Consider the following 24187-nt stretch of genomic DNA (forward strand, 5'->3'; position numbering starts at 1 on the left):
CTCGCATGCAAGAACGCTCGGTCGACCCCGTGGCACGGGCCCGTGGTTAGAACGGGTGTGTGCAGCCGGCCGTGGAACGTAGAACACAGCGCGCGGGGACGGCTCAAGTTTATGCAAATATCTCTCTCCGTTTCCTTCGCCTCCTCTCGTGGTGTCCCCTCGTGGTTTTAGCGGACCTGTCTTACTTGCAGAGCTGAGAAAAGGTTTTGGCCCCATTTTGCTAAGAAACGTTCCTCGGTAGGAAGACTAGGCGGGCGATCCACACAAGAGTTCCGCGGAACAGCTCGAAATGACGGGGTATGTATGCTAAGCGTCTCGAACTTGGAGCAGCGACGCTTCGTGCACAGCCCACGTTATAGCCAGAACAACGGAGACACAGTTGGGACGAGGCTAACTTTGCGAGAGACTGCGGGCGAAGCACAAGTGGTGCAATTCGCAAGAGCTGCTGACAGCGTTATTCGGAAAAGAGTCTGGCAGTTTGGCCGACTTGGTACGACTTACTTGGGATTTAATGGACCCCGAGCCACTCCGAGTTCAAAGAAGAGAGAGTGGCTTTCCTACAGGCGCCATCTCCTCGCCGAAACAGTTTGAGGCAACAGTGAAAGGCAGCAGGGAAGCTTGAAACGTGTAATGACGAGCGACCTCGACAAAAGATTAGATTGCCATATCAGAAACGGCTGACCGCCGAGAAGCCCGCGATCCATATGTTAGATGCAAACGATGATTCGTGAGACGTGAGGGAAAGACTGGCAAAAACAACGGTTACTTTAACAGAACAACGTTGGCTTAGATAAAGTAAAGAAAACTGCTGGAGAGGCAAGACTACGGCGTCTCTCCAGTTGCGCAGCCGCCCCTCTTCTGCCTTCTCCCGGGGCCCGCTCACAGTCGCACCCCCGCGCTCACCACAGGGGGTCCACTTCGGTGTCACATTACAGCTCCGGCCACCGGCCGGCTCGGCTCGCACAGTGGTTGCGGCCTGGCACCATCTTTCGAGACCCGTCTCGCACAACAAGAGTGCGCGCACATAGAACATCAATTATAGGAAAACCGCGAATGCAAATACATACGTGACCAGCGCACCTTTGAGAGCCGCATTTCTATACACTTGCCGTCGCGGTTTTTATTTTTTTCTGTACAATGCCGCCACCGCCTCCATAGGAATTGGCAACTCATTAAAAAAATTACTTGAAAAGGGCATTTAACGAGGGCTTAGGTCAAGCGTAACGATGATTCTTGCGACATATGTGCATGATTAAGTTTGCTATGTATTGAAAGGTTATAAACCGGAAACCGTCGTCTCTGTACTTGCCTGCGGTTTTTATCTCTAGAGTGAAAGTGGAAGCTTAGGCGGATTGGTAGGAGTCGCTTTACAATTACAACGATGTGTGTCTCTCCAGTCTTTCGCACTGCTTTCCTTTCAAAGTTTTTCTTTGTGTAGACAGACACGTCGTTTAGGAAGAATCTACCAAACTCTTTACAAAAGAAGAGCTAGTAAAAATGGTGTCTTTTTTTGTCCCACAACTATAATAATCTATCTCGTGTGCCCTTCCTCGCATTATGTCGGCGCGCCAGATACTTCCAAGTTACGAATGGCGTGTCCGCTATAAGCGTGACATAGCATTCTCGATAGGAAAATGGAAACCCAAAATAGAAACCCAAGCGAGGCAGAAGACGAATATTGTTTGGAGACAAAAAGACACTCTCGTTTTAGTGTGTAAGACAACGACACGTCATTGTGAAGTATGCAGTAGTTATTGTACGGCTTGGTGCTTGCGTACACGCCGGCCCGAGAGGCAGCTTTGATTTGAAAGTGCGACCCTTTGAGCATCGGGAACCTGCTGCACCGACCTCTGCAGAGTCGCCATTTGCGTGCGGGGCGTTCGAGTGTGCGCGGGGCCACCGCGAAAGCGCCACTGTAATTTTCGTCCTCCCGGGTCTCCTTTCGCGCGCGCGCCTGAAACTTGCGCGGGAAAAGACCGTTCGAGTGCCCGGGCAATGAGGCGCGTTGGCCGAGGTCAAGGGAAAGAAAGAGAATGCCTGGAAGGGTTTAGGAAAGAGAGGGCGAGTTGCGTTGGAGGCTGCTTTGCTTATCCGAGGAAGGACAAAAGGGAATCGGAACAATGCGAAGCAGTGAGTAGGGCATAACGGAACTAGTGGGACGTTCGTCGCTTTGTGGACAAACCGTGTTTTTGTTTTTTAGAACACGGGCGAGTGTTTGTGTCTCGCGTGGGCATGACCTGTTTTAGGAATGGTCGTTAAGGGTTCCAGCCTACTTGTATGAACCCGTGTAACTTGTATTTTTAAGGCGAGAGCCTTAGTTGCCTCATCAAGCCCGAATATTGACCGCGGGCGTCACTACGAGTGCCGCAAAGAGTCATCATCATGCGATGACTTCATCACATAGCATCGTCTCTTGGTCAAGCGTACCGATCACGGAGGCAGTGCAAAACCAAGTGAGGTGCAGAAAGCTTGCGATGCCTCCGGTCCTAGAGGCAGTGCAAAACCACGTTAAGTGAGATGGTTCTATTTGTTTTAGTTTACACGCGACCATTTGGCGTTCTCGCACGCGCGAGAAAGTCGCGCACTTTTACGCGTACCTCAAGCGCTAAATGTAGTCTGCATCTTCAGGTGAGCGTACGTCTCATTCTGGCCTTTTTTTCTACTCGGCTCAAAAACTTGCGACGAACTTCATCTACAAATGCCTGTCTAAGCACACAGAGATAGAAGTACGCAACGCTTACCGCCGCGCAGCTATCAATTTCCACAGCGCTGCGAATCGCGCGCCAGACTGGACTACTTCGCGTAAGAGAGCATGTTCAGAAGCTCCGCCCCCTTCACTGCCAGTAAAAGTTGTCCGCGACTACAGCGCTAATACTTGGTAATGGGAACAGATCCTTCTCACGCCGTTTATAATTTGCCCCTGGTCAGCAAGTTTCACCGCACGCAGCCGAGCGTTGCGCAGAGCACGCTTTACAGGCGCAGTGAAAGGTAGCGTGTAGTCTGCCCGGGTTGGCGCAACGAGTCAGCGGCGGCCAGACTAGCCCTGCACTTTATCGCGAAAGCTGGCGTCAGCAAGTCTCGAGTTCTTTATTTTGTTGGCGGCGTTAACGAAGATTGATTACTCCTAACTGCGCTGAATGCTTGACGCGTTCCCAATGGAAAGATTGCTAGAAGGACGCACAGGGCTCGTGTATTTATCTTCGTTAGCACTTCAGTGCTCATGCCTTCTTTACGGATAGATGCTTGTTGTATCTATTTTACTTATCGCCATTTACCTGTATTTAGTTGTAAAACTTGAGGCAGGGTGTTTTTCCTGCTCACTAATGCTGATAGCCGTGATGGACTGGGCGACTTTTGTGATGTCGATTAACGTGGTTTAATAATAATTCTGGGGTTTAGCATGCCATAGCCACGATATGATATGAGAAACGCCGTAGTGGGGTAAATCCGGGTTTATTTTAACTCCACGGGGTTCTTTACCGTGCAACTTAATCTAAGCACACAAGCGTATTTTTTTTTTCTTTACGCCTTTCGTGCCCATCTAAATGTGACCGCCGTGGACGGGAATCGAACCCGCGTCTTTGAGCTTAGCAGCACCGTACCTTAGCTACTAAGTTACCTCGGTGGCTATCTCAGAATGGTTTAAGTTAGACGTTCCAACTGCGCACACTTGCCAGTTCAATATTTTCCTAATATACGGCCACTGGATATCGGGCTTAGGGTTTAAGAACGCGGCGTGGAGCTCTTCAACCACAATAATCTCCTTGAAAATACAAGAAAAAAAAAAAAAAAGACAGGTGATGAGTTCACAGGAGTAGGCGGCACGAAATTAAAAACAAAAATATTACACAGTTCCTTATGTGTTCGCCTGAGACGACTTGAACGCGAAAGCCTTCTTATTCTTGTAAGTCGATTGTATGTGTCCCGCCGTGTTGTCTAAATCCCGGAAATCGGTAGTAAGTACGTGCGAATCATGTAGCAGAAACTGTATTTCGGCGAACATTTACTGAAATGTGCTCTATCACCATTTTGTAGCTTTTTAGGTACAAAGCCCCGACGCGCTATTTCTTCGGCTTATACTAAGGCCTGTGTTCGTCCACCTCCTGGTCACTATTTCAAGCAGAATATTCGATCTGTATTCTGTACTAATAATAATCGTTGGAGTTTTAAGTCCCAAAATCACGATATTATTATGAGGAATGCCGTAGTAGAGGGCTCTCGGGAATTGTGACGATCTGGTGTTCTTTAACGCGCTCCTAAATCTAAGCACACTGACCTCTAAAGCATTTCGCCTCCATCGAAATGCGGCCGCCATGGCGGGATTCGAACCCGCGACCTTCGTGTCTGCAGTCGAACACCATAACCTCTCTACCACCATGGCGGGTTGGTCTGTATTCGCAACGCCGTCATCTTCTCTTCTATCTTTAGTCCAATAATTTGTTATAGCGTTGCTATCGATGCTACCACAGCGATGGGACGAGCAAGGACGCCATAGTACGCGCTCTCGATACGGATGTTTTCGGCCGACGCCGAAATTTGTGTTGTCGTCGCTGTGCCTATCATATCGCTTATCCGCTTTGCGCTGTCGTCGCTTTCTTTGAGGAAAAAATACACACCCACAAAGAAAAAAAAGGGGGGGGGGGGCTGTTAGGATTGGGAAGGCCAAAAAAAAATAAAAAAAGACAGCAGGAAAGGAAAAATCAAGGTATAAATGGCAAGGGGACATTGGAGTATAACGCGGAAATCGGATACGTAATGCGCGCGTCTCTCGGTGCGTTCAGCAAAGTGTCTCGGCGAGGGCGGCAAGTCGGAAAATCGGATTTGCCAGGCTCTCCTATCGACTTCCTAGATACAAGCGGGTGTTGTGATGGTCCGTTTCTTTTTTGTATGGGTATTGGTTGCTAAGACGAGCGAAAGAGTGCCCGCGCGATGGGCCATGAAAACCAAACGAAATGCTTACGCAGAAGCGACGACAAAAATAAAAAATAGAAGAAAAAGTGAGCCGGATGCATTTCAAATTGGGTTGATTTGCACAATATCTGCATATTTAAATACTTCTTGGTGTAATTTGTTTGGAACATATTCGAATAATAATAAAAGCTACGTAATCAAAACACTTTTGTGGGCTGTGCGTTAGACTGTCTTCGAGCGGGTCAGAATTTTTCTCAAAGGAATTTTGAGGCAGTAAAATTTCGGGGCGCTGAAACTCGAAAGTTCGAAACATAAGTTGTGTGTGTGGCTTCGAATGACGTATTCGCACTATGCGTTGAAGGGGGCGTCAAGTGCAGAACACCTCTCCCCCTCCCCTCTTCACCACTTTCCCTTTATTGGCGGCTCTGTAAAAGCGCGTGAAAGCGTTAAATATGTAATATCGAACTTTTAACTACATGCGATTTCTGGAAATTCCATGAAATTCTGGCTGCCCTAAGCGACGTGTCTAGATTTTTCGCTCCGTAGTATCTGCAGGCGCACTAAACGCGAAAAAAAGTGGCCGTCCGCGGCGTCAACACGAAGCGATGCCAGATAAATCAGTCAAGTGATGACTTCATGATGACGGAACAGATCGCAAAAACATGTGACGTTACATGATGACGTCAATACGTGACATCGCCGCTTACTGATACGTTGGCCGATCCCGCAGGGTGTGCATATCCACGTTAGCTGCACAAAGCTTCCGAGGTGGGGAGGGGGGGGGGGGTATCAGTACAGTCTACAGCTAAGATAAAGAAGCAAGAAGATGGCTTCTTTCGCCTTCGAGTGTTCTTAAAGAAATGAATGAGTGGCCGTGTGACATTTTTTGAAGTAAGAACGGACCAGCTGCCGTTTTCATTGCGTCAGCATCTTTCTCTCGGCGCGCATTTATATTGACTCTTTATTAAAAGATGGCGTTGTGAGCGTAACTTATGCGCGAGAATGGAAATTGAACTGCCTGTATCGGTGCGTAAGCTTAAGTTTGGAGCGTCGCACGCCTGGCTTGTGACGTCTGCGCCGTCGTAAACAGATAGCGGGAACTTTTTTTTTTGTTTTGTTTCCCAATAACCACGGAACTACGCTGTTCTTCGATCTTTTAGTAACGAAAGAAAAAAAAAATGCGAGAAAAATCTTCAGGAGGAAATAAAAGGAGGCGAACACGCAGATATCGGAACAGCGGCAGCAGCCGTTCGTCTTTTTCTTTTTTCCGGAACATTCCTAACGCAAATCCGGAGCGATTGCTTTCCGCATGTTACGCCGCTCCCCAGCGATATGTCGCTTCTGGTTAAAGTGCGCGGGAGGAGCATGGAACTGCAGAAAGGAACGTAGAAAAAGGAAAAATCTTTTTTTTTTTCCCTGATCAGACACCCGGAAAAGGAGAGCCCTCTTAGAAGACAAGAAAGATGTGCGGGGGCCTCAGAGGCCTGTTTACTCTATCTCGTGGGAGGCGAAGGAATATGCAAACTAGGCTCGCTCTGTTTTTTTTTAAATTTTTTTGCCGCCAGGCGTCTGCTGGCGATCTGGACGCGCGCAGTGGGAAACAGGTGGAGGGGTGAAGCGGCCGCGAAAGTTTCTTCGCTTGCAGGTTGAGCGGCGCATCGCTTTGTTGTCCTCCGCTCTCTTCTTCTTCTTCTTCGTTACTTCTGACTTCTATCTTCTCTTTTTTTTTTCTGTGGAAGAGTTTCGTAAAAGTGCCTGCGCCTCGGGTCTTGCTTTCGCTTGCGAGGAACGCGTTGTTTCCTCTCCTTCGGAATTGTTCTTCGACGCGAAGCAAGCGGAGCGCGACGATGCAAGAAGTTCCTTCGAGTGTGCGAATAAAAGAAAGGAAGAGCAATCTCGTTCAAGATGGAATTGCCCGGGAAGGTTTTTCTAGATGCCGCTTACGGGAACTTCTTCGCGGCTTTCGGCTTACTCTTCCTTTGTACTTTTGTAGGCACAAATGCAAAAACAGAGTTAGTTAACGGAAGTTTGGCGTCCTTCGAGCGCCTGCAGCATTGCCCTGTCAACAGTGCATATGTAGAACCACATTAACGTGCGCGTGGTCGGATGGTGTAACTAACTAACTAACTAACTAACTAACTAACTAACTAACTAACTAACTAACTAACTAACTAACTAACTAACTAACTAACTAACTAACTAACTAACTAACTAACTAACTAACTAACTAACTAACTAACTAACTAACTAACTAACTAACTAACTAACTAACTAACTAACTAACTAACTAACTAACTAACTAACTAACTAACTAACTAACTAACTAACTAACTAACTAAAAAAAGTCGCATGGTCCTTTATGTATTTGCCTTAGGCGACTGGAAGGCGAAAGCCTCCATATTGTTCTTTTCGGTCCATTGTATTGATCCCACCGAAAGCCTTCCGCACCCAAAGTGTTTCTGCACTGCCTCCGGGATGGCAGGCGTTAGAAGGTTTCCGCACCTCGCGTGGTTTCGCAGCGCCTCCGTGATCGGCGCTCCTTTGGTCGAGCGTCGATGTCATGGGATGATGTCATAGTGACTTCACAATCACGCCGAAAAAGTTGGCGATCTTTGGTGTCCTGATGACGTCATAGTGTGACGTCACCACACGATGGGTTTTTTTTTTTGCGTCACTGGTGTTAACGCGGCCTCCGCCGAAGTCGACGGTCAGTTTTCGCTTTCGATGCGGCATTTAGGGCTTTTGCGTTAATAAATACACTATTTAATACTCCTTGTCGGTATTAATTAACATATCTAACCATTCACCCCTCCAACGACGCAATAACTAGGCAATATAACGCTTAGGCTTCGTCGAGTTGCTGTAGACAGCAGCGGGCGACTCCAGAAAATTGCATAGGGGAGTTGCAGACGTCTTCTAAAGCAACGCAGTCGTTTATCGTGTGTCTGCAACTGCTGAGCAGAACCTCTCACTCTGTCGCTATTATTCAGTGCAAAACATTGCACCTCGTGCCGACGCTGCTCGCCGTGTAAATTAGTAAAGTCTGTAAATCAGCCCGTAGTTCAGATCTCGCTTCTTTAACAGATATATCGGGATCGCTCACACCAGCGCTACCTTGGCACATTAAATGGGTTAATTCGTGCATAAACAAACAGGGAGCGGTGTGATACGTCGCGTGTGGTGTCCGAAATGACGCAGAACGTGTGGAACCCGTAGATCAGGCAAAAAATAGGTCGCAGTAATGCGTCCTCAACGCTGAGCAACTACACGTGCCACACGGCGGCGTATGCCGATACGCTGCGTGTTCCACTGCAGGTTCTTACGACGCTGCTTTTAAATATGAATTCCCTACTGCGTGTCTGCCATGAAACGTGCCTACCCCAGCGGGTGAAAGACGTGGTATTGATGTCTAAGCCAGGCGCGATTTATAACGCGCACCGGCTCTCGCTGAAACCTACGCTCGCATTAATATTTGTCAGCTACAGCGGACAGGTCTGTGTATTTTTTCTTTTTTTTTGCGTAGGGTTTTCTTCGCGGTGCGTTACTGGCGCTAAGAAACTAAGACGGTAGAGGGACGAAGAAAAAAAAGACAGGTGATGGGTTAAAGCCACTTTGGGTGAGAGCCTCGGACGCTAGCTCTCAGGATTTGTGTCCTAATCCATAAGCGTCGCCGCTTTCCTCGGAGGTAGGCGAGGGAAGGGAAGAGGGGTGGTTGGAGCATTCCTCCGAGGGGATATCGGACGGCGGGGGTTACCGCCACCGTCGACGTGTAAGCGTTAATCATCAGGCTGCTGCTCGCTCGGCGCTCCTGTCTCCGCCATTAAAAATGAATGTCCAATCCGACTTTGGTGCTTCTTTCGTTCCTCCATCTCGGTCTCTCTCTCGCTCTCGTTCTCGTTCCCAGCCTGGGGCGACGACAGCATAGAGAGAGAGAAAGAAAGGAAGAGAGAGGAGGCAATGAAGGGAGATCTACGCCGAGTCGTTCCCGAGGACTACGTCTCCCTGCTCGTTGGCTCCAATCGTTCAGTCGAGTTTGCTCCGTGATGCTATTCCCCACCAGACTTTGTCTATGTATACATGTAATTTTTTTAGTGTCACGGACACTGAGTAACATTAATGTTTCTTTTTCAAGCACTTCCGGTTGAACACTTACTACCGGTTTTCCGAATGTTCAGGAAAAGTCTTTTAACAAATAAAACTGGTACAAAATCGACGGTTCCTGTTCAAGTTGACAGTTATATAGGATACATGTGATGTCAGAGTACAAGTTTACTTAAGGACCAATTGACGGTCACGATTATTCGTGAAAATAATGGAATGAGTTCATTGAAAGAGCAGACTGTTTCCTTGTGAGCAGCGTGGATCGTTGCGCCACCTGGCGGATCAGTGTTTAACCACGCGCTCCTGTCTACGTGGCCTCGGTGATTTCGCTTCGGCAGTGGTACGAAGCACGTTGTTAGCCCAAGTAATACACCCAGGGCACGCGTTCGCCGAGGTGCGAATGCCACTACTAGACACCTAAATGAACAATTACGGTCGTCTCTAAGTTTATATCTACTGCCGTCTTTAAAGAGTAGGCAGGCGTCGGGCCACTTTCTAGTGGCCATTCTCTCGGTGTCCGTTAAATTTTATCCTGCTCCCTTCCCCTTCAGAAAGCAATGGTAAAGAGTTCCAAACTTCAGAACGTAAATTTATGTGCTGGCTATATTCGTTCGCGTGTTTATGCCGGGGTATCCTAAACTTTTTTGCTGCCTACGCCCATCCACCTTGCGGAATGCTCGACTGCGCTAGTGTGCAGCCATGCGACTGGTCGTCGCAGTCTCGGTGGTCGCTCCGAGGCTGCCTCTTGGTGTTCAAGACACTCGTCGTGTTCAAGACCTCGCGTGGTTGTCGGTTTGAGTTAACGTGGTATACTACGAGTGCCAGTGACACCGCCGACTGGCGTTACGAAAGTTTTGGCTCGCGTCACTCTTATAGTGCGGGGGCTGGTTCCGACGCGTCGGCGACTCGCTGCGTGCGACAGATCGTGTAACGTAACAGCGCGTTGGGTTTGAGGGCGTTACGAGTTTCGCTCGAAAGGGTTGGCGGATGGTGAACAAAGGCGGCGCACGATTAGAATTGCAAAATACGCAGGGAGCTAGGCTGAACCTTTGCGCGAATGGGAGCACGGAGGGAAGGATCATTTTTTATTCTCAAACGACGTTGGTCTTAACAACGGCGTTGCTCAATGCGTTTATCTAACTTCACCGCAACGCGCGAACGTATGTCCATGGTATACCGCTTAGATGGCGCCAGTTATGGGTCCTGAATTGAGCGGCAGCAATGAGTTTGACTGGCCTATTTCATGTTGAACCATGATGTACGACAGCGCACGTAGACAAAGAATGGAGAAAGAGGCGACAAACGGAGACAACCGTGTGTCTTCGTTTGCGTAATATGCCCGCTGTCTTAATCACGGACATTTGAAGGAACCGCTCGCACATGCCTGAACAAAGGTTTCTGGAGGTTACCTGTAACACTGTTCGCCCCAAACAATAATCGTCATATAGTCCACCTCTGTGGTACAGTGGTTTGGGTGCTCGACGAGGGTGGCGATGCGGGCTTGTTGGTTGGTCATACTTGAATGAGTTGAGCGCATACGAGGACACGGACAGAAGGATGCTCGGCTGCTCACCCGGAAGTCGGGGGTTCGATTCCGGTCCCCGGCGGTCGTATTTCGATGGAGGCGAAATGCTAGGGGCCCGTGTGCTCTGCGACCTCAGTGCACGTTTTATGGTGAAAATTTCCCGAGTCCTCCACTACGGCGTGCCTCATAGCCATGTGGTGGTTTTGGCACGTAAAACGCCGCACGTTATTAATAATCTTCAGCTATCTAGCGTTCGTTTCCATTCACTAACACACCGCGTCCGGTACTCGCAAGTTCCGAACGGCGAAAACATTCACATGAAGCAAGTGTTCTGAACAGGAAACTGTCGATCTAAGAGTCTTCAACAAAAGAAATGCTAGATATGACGATTGCTCCGTTGGGGAAAGCTAAGCCGCTGAAAGTGCAAAAGTAAGTGGTTGCCGTGGTAATGGGTTCACCATTATTGCCGCTTACCATTAGCGTCAGCATAGTTGTTCGTTAGCGAGAGACTATCCACGGTGCAATCCTTAATGCGAGTCGTTCTTCTGGTCAGTTGGATCATCTGCAACGTTTCTTTATCGCCTTCTTTTGTACACGGTTCCCGTTATCGCTGTTCTTGTGTCCTCCAATAAACCATTATTACAATCTCAGGACCATTTCTTATGGGCATAAACGTAAGCCTGCGACTAGCATTCGCTCGTTATATTTGCTCTAGAGGCATGTTAGCTTTAAGTATGATTTTACCTCGTCTTGTATAGGCTGCCATTAATAAGAGGTCGTTTATAAAGCTTTATGGCCAAACTTTCCTCGTTACCACAATGCCGCAGCAGCTGAACCAATACAGACTTCTTGTGTGTTTCTGCGCCTGGAATTATCTTGGCGCACTTCTAAATTGTGCTTCTGGTGACCACCATCCGCCGGACCCTTGGTATATATGTTCATAAAGGCTTGTAAATCTACTTTCCCGGAAAAGTTTCTCCACCGGTGAGTTTTATTATACGGAGAGTTCCGTTGGTCGCCCAGTTTATGAGTTAGGCAATGCGTTTCTGAAGCTTCTTTCCTGACGCTGTTTCGCCACATCCTTTTATGTCTATCCATGCAGTTCTTGAGTAGTCTTTCCACGAGGGCTTAAAACCGTAGTGCTCAGCTTGAACTGTGCATGCACATGCGGTTCGACCGCACAGGCAAAGCACTCGATCTATAGATCGCGCGAGCGCTGTTATCAGCAGTTGTACTTTGGACTCGCAATGAGACGGACTCGTGTCGTTCGCTCCGAGGAGGAAGAGCGGGAATTGAAGAAGCGCCAACGCGCACAGAAGCGCGGATGGGCGCGAAAACGGCGTGAAGCCGCTGCCGCAGAACGTGCTGCCACAGCCGCTGGCTTCGCTTTCTTTCAAGTTCACAGTAGTGGAAGCGTTCTGCATTGTTTTTTTTCTTGTTTTTTTCGTCATCTGCTTAGCAGGCTTTTGCGTGGAACTCGTATAAGCTTCCTTTTTTCGTAAAACTTCATCCACGTTGCGGAATTTCGCTGGGCCGATGTGCTTGCTCCCGAAGTCCTCTCCACGATCAGTCGAACGTGGATAGTGGTGCGTTTTAGGCGGCGCGTTTGCCTCGTGGCGCGCTCTGTCGTCAGTGCCGGCAAGTACAAAGAGCCGCGTCGATTTGCAAGAGAAGGCGCGCTCTCCGTCCAACTATACATCATTGCATATATAGCGTGTTCCGTTGGGGAGGCTAGCATGACTGCTTGCTCTAGCCGCGTTCGTGCAAAGGCGTATAGTTTGGAGTTTTCTGTGCTTATCACTTCGTTACTCGGGCTGAGTGATAGATGAAAAGGTGTAGCACCAGCTAGTTGTTCGGTGCTCTGAGGATTTATTATTTGAATTGTTCTTTATTCAGGCTGTGTGATGGATGACAAGGTCTTGCGCCAGGATATATAGTTCGGTGATTTCAGGCTTTATTATTTGAAGTTCTTTTTATTTAGGCTGAGTGATCGATTGAAATGTTCTGTACCTTGCACTTGGACAAACTGCGGTAAAGAGCTGTTAATGCGTTCCTTCAAACCATATTGCGCTTAGTTGCTTTTCCTGTACATTTTTCACATTCGAGTGCGTCGTGGCTTGCAGCGCTCACGCACAGGGACGCGCAGTGCTCGCGCGAGCATCATGCGAAGGCTGACTACGAAATGAGCGGAGGTGCATGCTTCGATGAACAAACTTCTTTCGTAACTCACACAGCGCTGCGTGCCACGTATTTCCCAGCCGAGGAGGTTTTTTTTTAAAAAAAATTCTTTCTGTACCTCCTTGTTCCGTGTTGGGCGGCGAATGCAGTAGCGTCAAACACGCTTTGAAGCGGTGAAAAGAAACTTCCGACTCACTCTCACAAGAAAAAAAAAAAAGCACCGTAAAGATCTGTTTATATTCTTTTTCTCGTGTCCTTCGAGTTTCGCGTGTGATCTGCGCAATCTCGTTTGCGCAGCGCCTGACGAGCCGCGATGAGCCGCAGCTGCTCTGTTCAAGCGTTCAATGCATTTGATTTTCTTTTTTTGCTTTTTTTTGCTATTTCTCGCCGAACAGTCTAGAAACACTGTTGACGGGTTTGTCGATTGGCTTTAACGAGACTCCAGCCGCGAGTGGGGCGTAGAGTGCGGCGTTCCTTTAGTATTCACCGAGTCAGAAAGAACCCGAAGAAAGCGGATCGCTTCAAAAGAAATTCTTCCTTTAGGAGAAATAAAACTCAAACAAAAACATTTCTACGGTGTAAACACGAGCGATAGAAAGCGCTTTGATGTCGTGTAGAAGCAACTCGCAAGAGCTTCTTATCTTGGTCATGCCAGCGGCGTGAATTGCCTCCTATGCGTATAAAGTCTGTACAACGCGCCTGAATATTGTATATATATCGCGATGCGGTGTTAGTCAGGGTGCTTGCAGTTTCGTGAAGTGTGGCGGTTAGTATTTGCGCAGCGGCGACGCAGGGCGCTCGTTTGCTTTGCGATCGACGCGTCTTTCTCGCCGCTCCTACGTGCATAGGCTTGCTGTTAACGTTGCGCTCGCTGTACGCGCGAATGTTGTCTTTTCTGGAAGGCTTATTGAGTCCCCAAGCCCTAGGAGGTGTTTTCAGAAAAATCCGAGAACAGACGTGAGTTAGAGATCAGGTTTTGGGGGACTAGTTTGTTCTTTGCCATCAATGACGCCGCAGCGCTAAAAAAGAGAGAACGCGAAAGACGACAGGACGTGCGCACGTCCTGTCTTTTCAGCGCTGTGAGAGTGTTCGCGCCATACATTCAAGAAGCATGCTAACTTGCTACCGTTGCAAGAACCTATGTATGCTGTTGAGCGGTACTGACTCAATGGGCTGAATATAGCACGATAATGAAGTGACTTAGAAGGCACGTGAGCGTCGCAGTATGAATTGCGCAATGGCAAAATTCTAGGCGCTACTTCGGAGAGCGGGCGGACGAAAACGCGTGGTATAAGGTAGCTGTTAAGCAGAAGCAACCGTTCAGTAAATACCCGTAGAAACCATCGACAACTTCAACATCTACATACCTGTAGAAACCATCAACATTTCTTCTCGCGTTTTCACAAGATAGTATACGCAGTGAGACATGGGGCGTGGGAAATCTTAGATCTTTAAAGCAAACGTGCCTGTTCGTGTTATGAACGCTAATATGAATGAGAACTAACAGACAATAACGCCAAGGAAAGTATTTCCTTGGCGTTATTGTCAGTTAGTTCTCATTAATATTGTGTCTAACAAAGAAAACGAGCCCTTAAGAGTCATCTTCTTTCCTTCAACGGTAATATGGTAATTTCTGGGGTGTTACGTACTCAAGCCACGATATCGTTATGAGACTCGCCGTAATTGAGTGCTCTGGAAACTTTGACCATCTGGTGTTCCTTAACCACGTCTAATGCGCGTTAACCATGTCAGTGCACGTTAAGGAATCGAAATGCGGCCGCCACGACCGGGATCGAACCCGCGACCTTCGTGTCGGCAGCCGAGCACCGTAACCACTGTTCCACCTTCGCGTACGTGTTCTAGACTGTGTTTGCTAGCATGGTGAATGCATGTAATCCCTGTAAAACACATCGCCTCGGCTTTGATAATTAACCTCGGAAGACACGACACTGCGTCCCGCCAAGGTTATACACTCCATCAACCCTTGTTTTCATATTTTTTTAGACGACAAGGCGGCTGAGGGGGCACGCTGATCAGTGTGGAGGATTTTTCTCATTACCAAGCTTTACCTGCGTAAAGCGAGCCCCATCGTCTCTGCAGGCATTTTCATACAGTTGTTCTCTCTCTCTCTCCACCAAGCTTGACCCCAGGAAAATGATGAACCAATTGAAATTTTACTTTAGGCATGTCTGTGACACGTTGACAATTGTATCCGCGTACTTGAGCAAAAGTAATTACCCACAAGTTCGTTGTGGCGAAAAACACGTTTGTTTAAGTAAACGCGCGATAAAAAGTGATCCTTTGGCAGGTTGATTTTGAGAAAGCTCATCTCGCGATGTTCCAAGCAAACGGGCGCTTCTCTTGTTCCGTGATAACGTTGCACGCTCAGGTGCTGCAAATTTCCTTAAACGCTTAGGGAAAGGCTATAATTAACTGGCTTCCGCGCAGCTTGCTACACATCTCGCCTCATATCTTCGGTGAATATTCCACGCAGTCGCTTCCTGTCTAATTCTGCAAAGTCACTAACATCATTGTTTATGTGCATAACGTGGAAATAGGCGCATGTAAACACGCCCACCGTCACCGCCTATACCGCCATTTTTTAGCGGCACGAGCAACGAGTGACAATCTTATTTCTCATGCAAGCATTTCCGGTCGAGCATTTACTTCCGGTATTCCAAGTTTTCAGAAAAAACTATTAAGAAATAACGCTAGTACGAAACCGTTGGTTCGAGTTCCGGTTAAGACTTATTTTAGATGCATGCGATATCCCAGCATAAGTTTACTTAACATATGGGCCAAATAACTGTCACGATGATTAAGGAAAATCATTTGAATAAGTTCAATGAAAGAGCAGCCGCTTTTCGTGTGAGCAGCAGCGATCATTGCGGCACCTGGCGGGGCAGATCTCAACCACGCGCTTCCCTCTGCGTGGCCTCCGAGATCCGCTTCGGCTGTGCGACGAAACATAAGCTTAATCCAAGGAATACACCAGTGCACAGGAACGGCGAGAAGCGAGTGTCAATAACTATACACGTAAATTTATTAGGGTCGCCCCCAAATTTACAGCGAAAGCTGTTATGAGATCACAAGCGCCGTTTTTGGTGCCGCAGTTGTCCGCCGCCGTCGGTGTCCGTAACCGCTATTGTGCGAGGTAAGAAAAAAATTCTAGTGGGTCCTTAAAAGCTTCCAATCCATTACAAAGGGATCAGCCATAATTCTTCATCGTCTTCAGCCGTCACATCAACAAATTGCACATAATGCCTTACAGATGTGTAGCTGTACCTCACTTCTGCACAGAATGACGAATAAGGGCGTAGTGGGTGCTTGTCACCTTCGCAAAAATTAGGATTCATGACGTAGTGAGTAACTTGGTGGTCTACGTGTATTAGTAGCCCCAAGAGAGTTTACGACGGGCTCCAGATATGCGGCCCTTCTAACTTTTGCTGTGACTGTGCAGCGCTTTCCGCGTAGGCCTGACGTTTATTTCCCCTCCCACATTCACTTACTGGCCGCCCAATAAACGTTTTCGCCTCTCTCTCCGTTTTGCCCTCTCCTTTGTGTACAAGCAGCTTTCGTTGTCGCGCTGTAAGCGAAGCTTCTATGAGTCGGAAGATTTTGGCGGCGGCAGCATTCGTGAGGTACCCGGCGAGGGTGCTGGGATTCCCGTGCAGAAAAGCAAACACGACCCTCGCTGGTGCGCCGGTCACTCGCTTATTTGAGTGCGCCGTTTTCTATTAACTGACGCTCTCTCGATCGCAAGCTGGTCGGCGATCAGCTGTTTCTGCTATGGAAATTTTGATCTTTTATCGAGGTCACTTGCTCTTTCGCGTCGCCACGTTTCAGTGCTGCCTTTAATTTTTTTTTTTTTGCATTTCGTTGTTTCACGCACGACTGTCGTTGTTGCCGGTAGATACAGAAGTGTTTCGTTGCTAAGCAAATGGCTGAAGGTCCAGTTCCCGGCATGGAAGAAGGAAAAAAAAAAGTTCGGATGGAGCATTGCGCAATGCGACAGAAATAAAGAACGAAAAACAGTAGGTGAGCCGCGCAGACGCTAAGCTTCGCTCGCCCCTATTTTCCTGACATGAAAAGGATTTTTTTTCTTTCTTTTTTTTTCGGGCTGCTTTTCGTAGCCCCTATTCCAGCCTTCTTACGGCTTCCGGGATGAATGCGGCGTAGGTCTTCCCGATATACGGGTCGTGGTCCTCTTTTTTTTTTACGCCGGTGAAATTAATAACGCTTCTCCGATCCCCGGAAGGGCTTCTTCCTTCCAGCTCAGACATGGTAAACATGCTTCACCGGAAATTCAATTTCGCGTTATGCCTCGTCTGGTTATACCGTGGGCGCAGCTTTGCTATCTAGCGAATGGGTACGATTTTTGTTAATCAACTTTCGTCCGTGTCGTGCGCTCTTTTCTTTTTCGTTTTCTTTTTTTTTGCGAAGCATTGTTGCTCCTAAACGCGCTTTGCTGTAGTTAAATTATACAGCCATGCGTTTGATTCGCGAAAGCACGTAGCGTGCAAGAATTAGTGGTAGTTCTAAGGTTGTACGTGGGGTTACATCTAATCTTGTTGAATAATAAAAAAAAAGAATACGGCCCAAGCACTGCGTACAGATGATTAACCAAGGAAGCTGAAACGTGGGCCCCTGACGTTTATCTCTGTATTATTCCCGACGATTTATTGAAATACTTTTCAATTATCGATGATGTCTCTCCAAAAATCTTAATTGTTGTTTGCCGCCCGTGTGTTCCTTTGTTCATTTTTAGTGGACTATTGATGGGTCTAACGGAGTTTGCCCAATTTCCGTAGCACATCGGGCTAGGAGTTTCTGCGCTGATAGGACGGACGAATTTTGGCTTCGCCCCAACTATATACCGCTCCGCCATAAAACGGGTCAGAAAGGATGGTTTTCTTAACAAGTGTACTTTGGCATCGTTGTGGTCAAGTTGGCTGAAATGCTATGTCTCGCAAGGTTTCTGAGCTTCTTTTAAGGTATGGCACACTTAACGAGCTGGTTTTGAAATCAGGTAAAAATATTCTCGCGCTTGGTTTGCGTTGTCACTTGCTGCGTTTAGAAGATTTCGTTTGGCAGATTTCGTTTAGAGGGAGCGTTCCGGCTTGCACGAATGGGCAGTAACTTCATTTTCATGGGGTACCGTGCGAAACGAAGCCGAGGAAGAGATAGCAGTAAGCCTCGCGCCCTGAGGAATCGCACCGTTGTGCGCGCCATCTCTCGCAATGCGGTGCGGCTACGCTGACCTCGGCTTGGCGCGTGGAAAAGCCGGTTTACGGGACACGCGACCGCTATGCGGTGAAAACTTATCAGGGTATCCCAGAATCCCCACGTATGCATGTAACTTTCATATGACGTCACAGACGCGGCTCCTCCTTGTGTTGGGGTCCGGAAAAGGTGGCTACTATGACGTCATTGTACCATTTTATGGCGCGCGTATAGCGGTGCTTTTTTTGACGGTAACAATTTTTCACAAAATACGTTCTTCACGTGTCCATTTGTCGCTTGGCCCAGGGCGCGCGTTTACTGCTGGGCAGGGTCTGTTCGCACAGCGACAGCTCGGCGTCACGTGATCTGAGCCGAAAAGTCTCGTATGACGTCATTGGCGTATGACGTCATTGTGGCCACTCCCGTACCGTTTGAATGCAAGGTTTGAGTGCAAGGTGTTATGCGGGGTATCGCAATAAGTATCGCTATTTTTCCGGTGTCAGTGGTCGGTCCGTCTCAGTTTGAGGGTGGGGGGGGGGGGGCGGCAGTTACTAAAGCCGTGCACTTTGCGGTTCTCAATATTTTGCGAGTACCACTAATACCAGCGGTCGACAGAGACGTGCCAGCTCAAGCCGCGACCGCTCTACCGATGTCACACGTGAGGTTTGTGCTCGTTGTCAGGGGACCCCGAGGACGCAAAGTGTAGTAGTAAAAAGCATGCTTTAATTCACTAAATAGATGCACAAGATGACTGAGACAGCATCGTGTAGACTCTCCTGTCCTGCTGTCACGCTTTTTCTTAGCGCTGCGTTTCTACGTGCTAGTACCCGAAGACGGCTGCTACAATGACGTCTATTTATTTATTTATTTATTTATTTATTTATTTATTTATTTATTTATTTATTTATTTATTTATTTATTTATTTATTTATTCAAATGCATCACAGGTGTCTATTGGAACATTACTGTAAAAAGTATGCTCGAACTTTCGACTCGCAGCAGGAAATCTAAAAGCGCGACTAACAGTCCCCGCCCTGTGTCAGCCTATTAACGATAAAGCCTTAGATGCCTCATCAAAAACGGGAAAAGTGACCGTGGGCGTCAACACGAAGTGATGCAGAAGATGATCACCATGTGATGAAGTCACAGATCGCCAAAATTTGTGACGGGACATGGTGACGTCACAGGATATCGTCGTTTGGTCAAAGGTGGGGCCCATCACGGGAGAAGTTCAAAACCGTCTGAGGTGCAGAAAGCTTGGAATGTCACCGATCTTCGGGGCATTACAAATCCACGTTAGGTGCTGAAAAGCTTTGGAGGGGGGGGGGAGGAAAAAAAAAGAAAAAGATGGCTTTCGTCTTCGAGTACTGGGAGAATACATAATTTGTCATGGGTATAGTGCCTACAATATATATTCTAGGCACTATAGTCATGGGCCCTAAGTTTAGCCGTCCGCTTGTTTCCATCCTCGCTTCGATCAAGAAAGGTTTGTACACCTCCTGTTAAAATGCGCCGGGACGCGCTCGGCTGCGGGCGGTTAGCCTGCGCCCCAGTCTCTGCACTTTGTAGAAAGGCTCGCCGGCAGCCGCGTCCGCGCAGGGCTCGTTATTAGCGAAGCAATTTGTCTCCATTTGGCGGCAGGCAACCCGGGGCCAGACCCTCTACGATACGACCCCCCCCCCCCACCCCCACTTCCCGTCTCGCCCGTGGCCCGACAGATCCGCGACTGCTGGCTCCCTGGGTCAGCAAGTTTGCGCAACGCGCACGCCATTATGGGGGCCGGCTTCGTTGGTCGAATTCCCGAATTTTTTTTTGTGTGTGTCTGTGTATAGGCTCGTGGCGCGTTTTCATTACGGTTGGCCCCTTTTCGCTTCGGCTTCCACTTCGCCGCCTTAATTAAAAAGTGCCTCGTCGCTCCCGTAACGCACCGTGCGTCCCCGCCGTCAGTTATGTCGGGAGAGACCCCGTGAAGGCTGACGAAGCGACCGATTGTGGGAGCAAAACGGGATTCTCCTTCCCCGCGAGGTCGCGGCGTTATTTGATCGCTTCGAGGAACGAGGATATGGATATGGCTCTCTTATGGATATGGCTTCGTTTCAGTTCACGGCCATTGGACTGCGCCGTAGCCGCCTCATTAAAGTCAGCGTGTGCTCCTGCTGCGGCTTCGATTCCGGAAATCTCGGCCGCTCACTGTAGTAAGATGCGAGGTCCGGGGGCTATTTATGACCTGGCAGTACCGTTTGTCCTATGAACCTGCTTGTATTGTATAAAAAATAGTGAAGCTGCTGGTGTACAAAGCGTCAAGTTTCGTAAAAAAAATGGAATTCAATACCGAGCATATAGGACGAATGACAAGTGATGAAAAGAACGGCAGGCTTGCGCGTAATGCCCAGAGCACAGTCACAACGCAAGCTTGCGCAGTTGCCTTCATAGAGCCCGCTCTAAAGTCTTTTAGGGTGCCTCCTGCAAGTACAGTTGCGTAGTACCCACTTGGCAATAAATAGCCCTTCTTTTAGGAAGTAGCGATGCACGCACAAGACATTTTTAAGGCAACATGCGCACCTTCGTAGCTTCATACTTAAATGTTGTGGTACATGATGGTAGTGATGGTGATGATGATGAAGTGTTATGGCTGAGCCCTTTATATTGGGTGGGAAGCCTTAAACCACCCAATCGTTTCGCAATTCCATCGGTGGGACCCCTGATACGATTGTACTCTTCTGTCATGTGATACTGTACCTGTTCACACATTTCCTCGCCATGCATACTCTTGTGTAGGGTTCTTTTCGGAAAAATATTTGAGCACTGACGTGGCTTCGTGGTAGAGCACTTCCTTGCCACGGAGATCGCCTGGGTTCGGCTTCCACTTCGCCGCCTTAATTAAAAGGCGCCTCGTCGCTCCCGTACCGCACAGTGCCTCCCCGCCGTCAGTTATGCCGGCAGAGACCCCGTGAAAGCTGCCATATCCCCCTCGAAGCCTGTCTTGCTCTTTTTTTTTGATGAATGTACGCGATAGGTGCGACGGAAACCGGCGGCAGACAACTACGCCACCAAAATCGGCTGTTGTGAGCTGATAACACCGTATGCTATAAAAAAAAATAGTCGAATGAGGAATGCAGCTCGAAACAACGTTTCGACGCACGGACAGTCTGTTTGCGAGTGCGAAGACACCCGGTGTTTCAGATCGCGAGCGGTGTACGTACGCACTACCAGCGTGACACAGCATTTTCGATAAGGAAGGAGCTAGCACACAGTTTTAGAGGAAAGAAGCGCAAGTAAGTCAATGGACGAATGTTGTAGTTTTCAGCTTTCTTTAAAAAAAAGTAATTTCACTGCTCAGTTCGAACCTGACAGCACAACTCTGGGCCGGCCAGCGTGCCGAGGAAGCCGCTTCGAGACAAGGTCTCGGAAGCGCGTCCGCGGTGGGTCCCCAGGCCCACTAAAAAGACGCCGGACTCGAATCTCATTGATTTTACAATAAAGTGTACGTTCCTTCATTTAATCAACCTGACCGATGCGGCCATATCTAGCAATACCGCTAAACCCATGCGGGCTCCGAACTGCCGCCTTCTCACAGTGGCGCGCGCGCGCGCACACGCACACGCACACACACGCACGCACACACACACACACACACACACACACACACACACACACACACACACACACACACACACACACACACACACACACACACACACACACACACACACACACACACACACACACACACACACACACACACACACACACACACACACACTACGGTCTCTAGAAGAGCGTGGCCCTAATTGTGTTACCGCCTTCAGCTTGTTGGGAGCTGTGTGGTGGCGACTGTCGCCAGCGCTTACTCAGCAAGACTGTCGCGGACGCCACTTCGCGCGGCCCTGCGCTGATGACTCGCGAAAATTGTGGCCACCACAGCACCGCCCGAAGTTGAGACTGAGTCAGCAGGATAGTTACGCTTGCGCCCAGGGTGCTGGTCCTCGTGAAAAGTTGGCTCTATTTCCGAAAAAACAAAAACAAAAATCCTATCACGCAAGAAAAGAGCTGATATGAAAAAAAATCTGTTGCCATAGCGTACTGTTCCAGCGCCATAAAGTACTGAATTTCATTTCAAAAGTGGACAATGTGCCGAGTCCTTTTTTTCAGCGTTTCCTTTTTATTTTGTGTGTTCGCCGCATTATATGCCGGTTCGCTAAACTACTACTTATTTCGTCTATTTTTTGTTGCTATTGTCAAAACGAGACTGCAATTTGTTTCTTAAAGTATGGAACGAAATGGGGATTCCAAAATTTACAGCGATTGTTGGGTCAACTTGCTCGCTTGTGAAACTTGAGGCACATCTGGACGAATAATCGTTGAACATGGGAATTACGCTGTAGCGAGCGACATTCCTTGAATATTCCCTGAACTCGAAGTTCCCTGGTTCCCTCGAAGTTCCCTGTTCAACGTTTTCTCATCAATTCAAGCTTCCCACCTCCCCTGAACTTCTTCCTTGTTTGGAGGGACGCCTTCAACATTTGCCTTGACCGAGCTTTTACAGCATTAAAGTATTCTACTTCAAGTATTCTGCTTTTATGGTTCCGTTTATTTTTCCTTTCATGCCTGCGTCATTGGCACACTGCTGTGGAAGCCCTTCTTTAGCTGTTATTCCAGATTGACACTCTAGATAGCGAAAATGCCACCTAAAAAGAGACGTAAAAATTAACAGACCAGTTGTGACCGGTCTGTGAATTTACCCATTACCGCAACAGTTCACGGCGTCGTCGTTGCCGTAAATGCCGTCACTGAGGCGGGACATTGACCAAAGTGCAGGTATGCCCGGGGCACTGTGAAATCACATTGTTTTATTTGGTATTGGCTTCCTTGATAAATCAGTTGCAAGTTCACGGAGCATAACTAAGTCGACAGCGCTACTTTTATGCTTGCCTGTTGCAAGATGCTAGAGAATTTTAGCACTGCGGTGGTCAAGTCGTTGGGGCCCCAAGCTCTTGCATAAGAGAGTTTTAGGGAGGGGAGGGGGGGGGGACACCACAAGACATTGGGTCCCACTCCGCCTTCTGTTCGTGAACCACCCACAAGTAGAGTACAAAGCAACGCTGGGTACGCAAGCCGCTTGAGGGCCCCACCTCTAAAAATCTTTTCTTTTGTACGCATCTTGCGTTCTTCTCTTCGCCAGCCGGTGTACAACAAAACGCAATAGCTTGGGGCGCCTGCGCTTTGGGGGCCGTGTGCGAAAACTCTAATATTATCAAACGCTCGTGTTGTTTTTGTTTGTTTTTCACATCGGAATAATAAGTTGCTCGTAGAGTTGCCGCTTCTCTCGTTTGCAGCGATGTATACTTAATGTAGTCACTTGCGTGGCGCGCGTATTAAATGTAATGTTTATAAAAAACGCTAATTATCTCGGCGCAGCATTGTGAGTCTCATTAGCATTTAAATAAATTAGAGACCGACCTATAACGACCGAGAGTAGCTTCGGCTTTAGTGAACTAACTTACCGCAACTGTATCTCCTGTCGCGTATGAAAAAAAAAAAGAAAATCCTCTTAATTTATGCTCATCCTGTGTCGGCCTGACAAGGCAATTCCTTCTCTTAATCTCGGCGATAGCGCTGGCGGGTTGATTAATAATTCATTTTTTAAGCGCCACCCTACTGCTTAATATACGCGCGTCCCTTCATGTCTATGAATGAGCTTGGGCGTCGCATTAAATGCGTCCTCATTATTCCCTAATGAGCGTCTCCAAAGCGTATCTGCATGAAAGGGTTAATTCATTCTGGGAAAGAATCGCTGCTGTTGTTTATATTTTTTATCTTTGTGTTGCTCAAAACGCTATCCGCGTTCACCATGTTTGCTTGTTTCGGTTGTTTTTTGTGTTATTTGATGCATTTCTGAAGTGTACATTAAGTTTTTGGGAGTGTCTTCCTTGCGTTCTAATCCGTTATGTTTTCTTCTTTTTTCCCTCCCAACTCCCCAACCCATTTCTTTTTTCCCCATTCTGCAACTTGCCATAACACTAAATAACCCTGTTTCTTTGTTTTCGGGAACGACTTTTCTGTTTCCTTACGCCCCACCCATCACTGAAATCTTTACGACGCAACTTTTCATCGCATGCCGTCTTAACGCACTTCCTGTCGCTTCACTAAAAACCTCGGATATTTCGTCGCCCTTTTCCCCGCCCTTTCTCTTACGCCTTGCATGCTTGGTTTGACCATTTCTTTCTATTCTCACAAAAAATTGCACCA

The 24187-nt window shown here is 48.1% G+C and overlaps 1 protein-coding gene across 4 annotated transcripts in view; it reads left to right on the plus strand.

The window, feature by feature from the left end:
* Positions 1–24187, plus strand: part of LOC119405335 (ELAV-like protein 3) — a 198153-nt gene that overhangs the window by 131558 nt on the left and 42408 nt on the right. The window lies entirely within an intron of this gene.

This window comes from Rhipicephalus sanguineus, chromosome 9 (assembly GCF_013339695.2).
Source record: "Rhipicephalus sanguineus isolate Rsan-2018 chromosome 9, BIME_Rsan_1.4, whole genome shotgun sequence".
NCBI lineage: Eukaryota > Metazoa > Arthropoda > Arachnida > Ixodida > Ixodidae > Rhipicephalus > Rhipicephalus sanguineus.